The sequence below is a fragment of the Canis aureus genome, chromosome 19 (genome assembly GCF_053574225.1).
Source record: "Canis aureus isolate CA01 chromosome 19, VMU_Caureus_v.1.0, whole genome shotgun sequence".
NCBI classification, from domain to species: domain Eukaryota; kingdom Metazoa; phylum Chordata; class Mammalia; order Carnivora; family Canidae; genus Canis; species Canis aureus.
In genome coordinates, this window is record NC_135629.1 from 25,681,053 (window position 1) to 25,690,683 (window position 9,631).

The 9,631-nt window shown below is 40.1% G+C and overlaps 1 long non-coding RNA gene across 2 annotated transcripts; it reads right to left on the minus strand.

Moving 5' to 3' along the window:
- Positions 1–1,449: 1,449 nt before the first annotated feature.
- Positions 1,450–5,102, minus strand: LOC144289772 (uncharacterized). Of its 2 annotated transcripts, XR_013357690.1 has the most exons (4): positions 4,995–5,102; positions 4,668–4,883; positions 4,183–4,400; positions 1,450–2,818 (listed from the first exon to the last, which is right to left on the minus strand). It is a non-coding gene; the product is annotated as an uncharacterized LOC144289772 (long non-coding RNA). The 2 variants fall into 2 exon arrangements; XR_013357689.1 differs by having other exon boundaries at positions 4,668–5,054.
- Between the last annotated feature and the right edge of the window lie 4,529 nt (positions 5,103–9,631).

Consider the following 9,631-nt stretch of genomic DNA (forward strand, 5'->3'; position numbering starts at 1 on the left):
AGTAAACATTAAATATCCATGAAGCACCAAATAGTCACTCTCAAGAAACATGAGCCTATGGAAGCTCTCAAATGCCATGATGTCTTTAGTTGGCCAACCATCAGTGACACCAATTTTGGCCCCTCATCTCCTCTATCCAAGAAGCTAAAAAAAGTGTTGGTTAAATTTTGAAAACCCAATCTGTGTGATCCCAAGTCAACATCTTGTTTCAGCTAATTCTAGAACACTCTAAACTAGCTTTTCAAAGCACGGTTTGCAAATGCCTTAAGTGGTTTTCCTGGAGGCAGAGCCTAAGATGGGGTTGTTCAAGGCAGTGCTCTGTGAAGAAAACCTTTAAGGAAGAATAGGAAGCAGGATAGGATAAAGATGTGGTTTTAGGTAAAGTCTAGCTTCAGCCTCATCCCTGAAGCAGAAATGGCAATCCAGGGTCTCTCCCATCTTTTGGCAAGGGGGCTAGGCTTTTGCCTCTCCATCCTGTGAGTCACTGGGTACTAACTTCAGAGAATGGGGATACATAAACAATAGCCAAGGGACAATCTTACAGAGACCTTAACAGTAGAACAGATAACCAGTAGGGAATGGACACACTGAAATTGGTAAAAAGGAATCCCAGGAGATCCCCTGGAGAGATCCATAGCACTGACATCGTCTTTGAGCGTGTTGGAAAGACAGTTGCAGGACCCATCCTAGACTTTCTAGATGAGGATCTGAATTTAACCAAGACCCCCCCCCCAAGTGTTTACATGCTGAGGATTGCAAAGCTACAGTCTAAAGAAGTTTATAGTGTGCGTATATGAAAGTCTTCAATATCACAACCAACTCAATAAACATTTGTATCAGAAAGGTTAGATTCCTGTTATTCTAGTATTTGGTAAACCACAACTACAGTGTTCCCTTCAACAAAATGGGTAAGAAGGGAACAAATGTTGCCCTAAAAACTACAAATAGGAAAACAAGAAGCAAATGACTCGTTGTAACAGCCCATGGCTAATCTCTGCAGTTTTCTAGAGTTAGAAAGTCTCCAGGTGCTCCCTGGACCATATCAGTAGGACCTGCCATGTGCCAGCAAAACACATGCTTTCCAGGGCCTGGCTCTGGCCTGGTTTTGGAGCAGCCATGGATGAGCTTCACAAATATTTGTATCCATTTTATTGGAGGCACTGCTCCCTGTGACATGGGGCCAACTGAAAGCTACCAAATGCCCTGGAAAGAGAGATGCAATTTAGAGTTGTGATCTGTAAAATTTTACAGATAAAGCAGGTGGCCAATATTTTGGATCATAGTGTCTGTGAAGTCTGACTTGGGGATTTAGAATGACTGTACTAAAAGATATGAATTCATAAGTCCTCAGTATTTCTTACCAGGCCTTCATACTTTAGTAAGAGTTTAGCAGAAAGAGTAACTGTATTATTCTTACCTCCTGATCACCCAGAAAATTTTCATACTTCATTTAGTAATATTACTTTATTCTCTGCTTCTTGAAAACGAGGTATGCACATGGGAGAGAGGTTAAAAGTATTCACCTATTTCTCATCTCCTTCCTGGGCACATGGTGGGGAGATTATACTTTCCAAAACCATTTGATTTAGATGGAGCCCTAGAGTTAATTCTAGCCAATGGAATGTGAGTGGAAGTAATATATACAACTTTCAGGTTGAAGCATTTAAGAATTTGTGTGATAATCCACATTCCTTTTTTTCACTAATGTAGTGACCTAAAGCCTCCTGTGATATGGAGGTGGTTCAAGTTGAAGAGACAGTCTGGTCATCTAGTTCCCTGGACAGAGGGAAGCCCCACTTAGCCGCACTTGACTTCACATGAGCTTTGTTTGCTGAACCTCTGAGACTTCAGAGTTGATCTGTTGTATAATCTTGTAGTTACCTAGCCCAATTAATAGACTATAAGCAGTCAGTATCATGTAAGTTTTGGGACTAAAATATTAAGATAGTCTAAGAGCCTTGGATTTGGAGTCAGTAGACCCAGGTTCAAATCTTGGCTTGAACACTTACTAGATGTGTGACATTGGGAAAATAAATAACCACCTCTGGTCTTAAGTAATATTAGACTGAGCTACATTAACTCTAAGATCCCTTTTTCCCGATATCAGCATTCTCTAATTCTTTGAAACCCCCATATCATATTTTCTCCTGTTAAATGCTCCTCTCCTACCCATACCCCACTTCCTTAGGAAATGATAGTCATGTTTATCAAGTAGACATACTATGCAAATCCTACAAAGATAATCTTTATAAAGAGTCATGGAATCAGTTCATACCTATAAAAATACAGTATTTTTTATGAAGAAGGTTCTCTCAGTACATAAGCTCTATATATAAGGCCATTCCTTATATTTGCCTGATTTATTCATCTGTCTGATTCATAACAGTGTCTTTCAAAACGCCATCATTATCACATTTAGGGGCTGCCCCCAAAGAATCAGTCATATGAAACAGAACTGCTTTTGCTACCACAAAATAGATGAGTTTCCATCTGGATTTAACCACAGTCCAGTCTCCAACTGGAATACTGGAGACCAATACAGATTGTAGCTGAGAAATTTATTCTTTCTGGAATTGTAGGAGTCACATTGAGCTCTTTGGGCTGTAGGTTGCCACTTAGTAAATTACTTGCATGTAGATTTATTTGGGGGCTTTCACGCTTCTACAAATCCTTTTGTGTCCAAGGCACAATGCTGTTACTGTGACATCCAGTCCTTCCCTCCATAGGTACATTCATTGCCTTTCCTTTCTTCTCTTGCCTTTGACATGTCAGATTTTATGCTACAGGCTTGGATTGCAGTGGACAGTAGTAGTACTTTCTGCATTAAATAAAAAAGACACAAACTCTTAGTTTGAAGTGGAAAAACCCAGCATATTATAAGCTTTTAAAACACTCAGATCTGAATATTGATCTGAGGGAAAATATTAGGGGACTGCAGTAAGGGGAGGGAGAAAATTAGAGTGTGAAGGGAATTATTGCATAGGAATACATACATTGATTATTTCAGACAGTGCCTCGTTCCGGAAATGAATATATCCTCCCTACTTGGGTCACCTTTTCAGAGCTCTTCTGAATTCAGGATGGATTTTCTATCTCACTGCCTGTCTGCTTATGATTTGTCCTCTCTGGGGCTGTTCCAGTGGCTGCCCCACCCCCGCTGCTCCTAGATGAATTGTGCTGGCCCTACTGTGTGTTAGCCACTTCAGAGGGAAAGTCCTTTTGTCCCAACCTTCTTGGGCTTCACAGCTCTAATGCATATTTAAGAGCACCAGAGAACAAAACACTTCCATCTACAAGAAAATGCAGCAGCAACAGCTCTCTTCCTATAGGGCAGACAGAAAATAGATTTTTTTCCCCTCATTTTTTCACAGTGCGTGAAAGTCTGTGAGGACAGACTTTAAAGTGAGACTGCACAAAATATGGGTCGAGTGTTTGGCGGTGGTGTGTGTTGTGGGGGGCGCGCTTATTTGTTTGCATTTGGTCCTTTCATTTCTGTATTTCAAAATTGGATTGGATTGGAAACCTAGCTGTTTCTATGTTGTTCATCCTCCACTGTAGATACATAATAATTATAACTGCTCTTGTAACATGGAACATTTGTCCTATTCACTCATACTGAAAGGAACATCGCTCAAGTTTAGCTGTATGTTTTGCAGGAATTTATTCTCCCCTATTACAGAATTCCGAATTCGATTGAAATCTTTAGAACCAAAGTTTGACCTTATTTTTGTTCTTTGGCTTCAAGCACACTTGTGCCCTGATCTCTTCTTTTCCCATACTCAGCTGACTTGGAAATTATTTTTCTATCTCTACTGCTTCCTCCCACTGTGTATCCCCTATGATGAGTTAGCTGCTTTACCTCTCTTTCTGCGGAGGACACTCTCAGCTTCTCTTTGAAATAAATGATTTTGTTCTGCCCTCCCTCTTGTGTAAACTTTTTACCAAATTCTTTATTTGTCTTTACCTTTTTCTTCCCAATTTCAATCACAATCCAAATTAATTCTACTTTCTTTCTACCCCACTGGCAGTTGTCAAGAATGACAGTAGAACGTGGAGAAACAAAATATTTGACTTACTTTTTGGCTAAGAAAATAAAATGTATGTTTCCTGGGAAAATGGCATTCTTCCCATGCCTTGGTAGCATCAGGGAAGGTAAATGTCATTCCTGGAAACAGTACTCACCAGGATTTTATTTTTGATAACATTTTGCTGATTTCACTTGATGGAAAACTAAAAATAGGGGCATCCTGGGCGGCTCAGCGGTTTAGCACCACCTTCAGCTCAGGGAGTGATCCTGAAGACCTAGGACCGAGTCCCACGTTGGGCTCCCTGTATGGAGCCTGCTTCTCCCTCTGCCTGTGTCTCTGTCTCTCTCTCTGTTTCTCATGAATAAATAAAATCTTTAAAAAAAAAAAAAGAAAATTAAAGATAGCCAAAAATGTTTGATAATTCTCCAATCTAGAGGGAGATGGGTTGGGCTCTGTGATTCCTCTCCTCTCCCTCGAGCCTGGCTGGGCTCTGTGACTGCTTAGGCCAAGAGAAGTTGGTGAGAGTTTGGCTGTACCTGTTGTCTGAGAGCCCAGTGCTGAAGAGACATGTAGCTCTACCTTTTCTCTTACAACACTCACTCTTGGAGCCTACAGTCACCATGAAATAATCCAACTCACCTTGAGCGTGCTGGAGAAGCCATGTGGAGGAGTTCCTTGCAATGTCCCAGCTAAGTTCAGCCTTCCAGCCAGGGCTCCCGGCACACAGAATAAGGCCATCGTGAACCTCCAGCCCATCTGCCAGCCAGTACCACCACCAAGTGATCTTGGTCAACACCACAGAGAGCAGAAGAACCATCCTGTCAAACCATATCCAAATTCCTGACCCATAGAATTCTGGAATATAATAAAATGGTTGTTGTCTTGAGACACTATGTTTTGGAGTGATTTGTTATATAGCGGTTATTTGTTAATAAATGGAACATTTTTAATGTTGCCAGAATTTACCATGGGCTGGTGGATCTCAAGAGATCCTCAGACAAAACATAGTTCCTCCCTTGGGCCAAGCTGGGGCCAGAGAAGCAGCTGACCATACCTCTTCCTGGTTGCTTGAGCCAAAGGATAACATCCTTCTTAGCCTGAAGCTACTCTACATAATTTGAACTTAACCCATAAATTTAATATGTAAGAAATTTAACTGTCTTTATTTTTCCCAAACAACTTCTGCTTTAAGCTTTTCCTCCATTTACATGTGTCATCAGAGAATCTTTCCCTTTTTCTGGAATCAGCGAACTACAGTCCATGGGCCGCCTGTTGTTGTATTTCCTGCAAGCTTAGGAGGTTTTTAAAAGTATTTTTAAAGAGTTGTTTTAGAAAAGAAACAAGACTTGGCAATGGAGACAAAACATGGCCTACAAAATCTAAACTATTTGGCATCTGACCCTTTACAGAAAAAGATTGCCACTCCTTGGTAAAGACAGGGGTTGGGGTAGTGTATAAACTCCAGGTGTTATGGTTGTAGCCTCTGACATATTTACCTTTCCACTTAGATAACAGACATCAGCTGATGTACAACTTACTCCTTATTGCATTTAGAAGTTTCTTTTGGGTCTTGCAATTCTCCCTGCTATTGCTGCAATCATTTTTGCTACTCCTGCTCCACAATAGGGAAACTCTCTGGGTATCATTCAAAGCTCTCTGTCCCTTCAGTCCTTCTTGGGCTCACAGGTATTTATAGAAACTCCATGCAGCAACATCAAATACTCATAACCTAGACACTGCATTTCTTCTCTACGATATGCTGCTAATACAACGTCCTGGTTGGGAAAGGACATACATTTGCTCACACATCCCCTGATCCTATCTGCCAGTCCTGCTTTCCCTTTTTGGGACTCAACCTGGACAAGAAAGGGAAGAGGTCCAGGATGCATTCATTATTTATTGAGTTTTTACCAAATGGCAGGCACTGTGCTAGGCTATTTAGATACACAGTGAACAAAACAAAAAATCCCTTGTCATTCTGAAAAGACAGGCAGACAATAAATAATAGCAAAAAAAGATAAAGTAAATTATCTATATTCTAAAAATATATAGTAAATTATATACTAAAAGTACAATAGAAAAAGAACAAAATACAGTAAGAGCAATAGATTGGGAATGCAGGGTCTCAAGCAGACCTATTGAGGATGTGATATTTTAATAAGAACCTGAAGGAGGTGAGCCATGTAGTTATCAGGGAGAAGAATATTCCAATGTACCCAAGACAGTAGCATGCCTGACATATTTATGATGCAACAGGAGAAAAGCTGGTGTAAATAGAAAGGACTGTGGTCAGAAGGGGACTAGGATATGTGTGTAGAGTCTTGTAATCCTTGCAAAGGTCTTTTTGGCTTTGACTGAGAGTACCACAGGGAGCCTTTGCAGGGTTGTGCACAGAGGAATTGGCCTGATAGGACATAGGCTACAACAGGAAACACTTTGTTCTACTGAAAGCAGATTGGCCTAGGGCAGATGAGGGGCAAGAGCAGAAGCAGGTGCACCTGTTGGGAAAAGCTATCACAATAATCTAAGCAAGACATCATGATTGCTGACGTAAGGTGAAAACAATGGACATGATAGGATGTGCCAAGACCTGCCATTTCCAAGTTTTCAGCTTTTCCCCTTCAAAGATTTTTTAACTTTAGCACAAAATTATTTTATGAACTGGAGGTTTAAAAATCTTCTCTTCGGGATGCCTGGATGGCTCAGTGGTTGAGTGTCTGCCTTCGGCCCAGGGTGTGATCCTGGAGTCATAGGATTGAGTCCCACATCGGGCTCCCTGCATGGAGACTGCTTCTCTCTCTGCCTATGTCTCTGCCTCTCTCTCTCTCTCTCTCTCTCTCTCTCTCTCTGTATCTCATGAATAAATAAATAAAATCTTAAGAGAAAAAGAAAACCTATTTTAAAAAAAAATAGTCTTCTTTTCAATGATCACGTGGTCTCTCAAATCTGTGGACTGGGCCCTGAATTGTTGACCTCTCCCTAAAGACCCAGGCTTTTAAATGTCAAAACCTGGAAGGAACCACCTTTTTCTCTGCCATCCAGGGAACATGTCCCTTCCCTGCATCAATGAGCCCCAAGTGGCCTCACTTCACCTTGATATATGAAAGAAAGCAAGGACAAAAGCAAAGCAGGAAAGGTGGGGGGGGGAAGTCATCAATTACTCTTTCAGAAATATCATCACTCCACTCTTGTTTTGCTACATCACAAATAGAGATGACTGTTTCAAGTCATAGTTAGTGTGAGAGAACATATGTCATGAAATAATGTCACTTTCATGGAGCTACTGGTCCCTGGCGATCTTTAGTTGACCACGTGGTAACTTGTGACAATTTAGGCAGGAGAGAACCTATCAGAACTGGGTCAATAAATTTATGCTGGTTCAGTCTTTGGATCCAGAGTTAGCAGCAAGTATAGGTTAACCAACCTCTCCATGATTTCTACCTTTTTTTTTTTATCCCAAAGTCCCATTCTCTCTTCCATATCCTTCTAATGGTCATTTTTTTTCAGAATTGAAATATAATTGACATACAGCTTTACAATAGTTTCAGGTGTACAATATAATGATTCAACAATCTGTACATTACTCGGTGCTCATCATGATAAATGTATTCTTTAATCTCCTTCACCTGTTTCACCCATTCCCCCATCTGCCTCCCATCTGGCAACCACAGTTTGTTCTCTTTAAGAGTCTGGGTTTTTTGTTTATTTGTTTGTTTGCTTGCTTGTTTGCTTTGTTTCTTAAATTTCACACTTGGGTGAAATCATGTAGTATTTGCCGTTCTCTCTTTGACTTGTTTCACTCAGCATTATACTCTCTAGTCCAACTATGTTGTTGCAAATGACAAGATTTCATTCCTTTTATGGCTCAATAATATTCCTCTGTGTGTGTGTGTGTGTGTGTGTGTGTGTGTGTGTGTGTGTGTGTTAAATATGTACTCACATCTTTTTTATCCATTCCTCTATGGATAAACACTTGGATTGCTTCCATATGGTGGCTATGGTAAATAATGCCACAGTAAACATTGGGATGCATATATCCTTTTGAATTGTTGTTTTCATTTACTTTGGGTAAATATCCAGTAGTGGAATTACTGGATCATATGGTAATTCTATTTTTCATTTTTGAGGAAACTTAATACTGTTTTCCATAGTGGCTATACCAGTTTGCACTCCTACAAGCAATGCAGTTGATTCTTAACTTCTTAAGTACCCTATGAGCCAAAAATCTGCTCAGTACTTAGAGTCATCTGCCCAAGGTCACATGGACATTAAACAACAGATGCAGGCTTCCAGGCAAGGCTCTCTGACTCAGAGTCTGTACTTTCAGGCACTAGGAATGCTGTTTCCCATTATAACTAGCAGTTTGACTCTGGTGGGCCTAAGTGTGATCGTCTTGTTTTTATGTTCTTTGGAGCTGACTTCATGAGTGCATGTCTTTCACCAAATTTATAAAGTATTGGGCCATTATTTCTTCAGATGTTTTTGTCTGCTTTATTCTCTTACCCCTCTCCTTCAGGGATTCCAATTATAAACATGTGATTTCCTTAGATATTGTATTACAGATCCCTGAGAGTCTGCTCACTTTTTAAAGTTCTTGGATTGGATACTGTCTATCTGTCTTCGCACTGGCTGTTTTGTCATCTTCAATCTGTGTTAAGACCATCCAATGAATATTCTATTTTTTAGATGCCATATTGTTCAGTTCTAGAATTTCTATTTGGTCTTTTTTTATAGTTGTTTTTTTGTTATTTTGCTACTGAGATTTCCTATCTTTTTTTTTATCTTAGCATAACTTTCCTTTGTGTCCTCAAACATAGTTATAAGAGGTGCTTTAAAATATGCTATTTCCAATACCTGTTCATCTCCAGTTTGATCTTGATATTCTTTTTTCTTGAATATAGGTCACATTTTCCTATTTCTTCATATTACAATAAAATCTGATTGTATCCTAGGCACTGGGGTTAATACATTAAAGCATCTCTGGATTCTGTTAGTTTCCTTTGAAAAATATTGATTATTTTTGTAAACAGGAAGTTAATTTGCTGAACTCAAACTGCAGACATTTTCTCCTTTGCCATCAGGAGCAACTGCAATCTTTGCAGTTCTTTTAGCCTTAGCTAGATTGCCTAGAGTCTTCTCTAGTCTTCATGCATATGTGACTTGGAGGTTAGCCACAGATTGGGACAGTTTACACACCAGATTTGGGACCCCCTCTCTGTATCTCTCTCCCTCCTTTATCTTCCTTCCCTTTTCTTCTTTCACTCTCTCTTTCCTTACTTTCCAGCTGCTGTGTATAACCTGAACTCTGACATGTGGTTATTAAGCCAGTACATTGCAGAATTTTCTGAGTTTGAGTCAACCCACATAGCACAGTTGGGATTGCTTTCTGGCTAAAGCCATTAAAAAATGGGAAACTGACCACCTGTCACTCCTTTTTTGTCCTGTCACCTCCCCTACAGTATCTACCTTCCTCTGGTTGTTCTCCTATGTCTTTTTTTTTTTTAATTTACTTTTTATTGGTGTTCAATTTACTAACATACAGAATAACACCCAGTGCCCGTCACCCATTCACTCCCACCCCCCGCCCTCCTCCCCTTCCACCA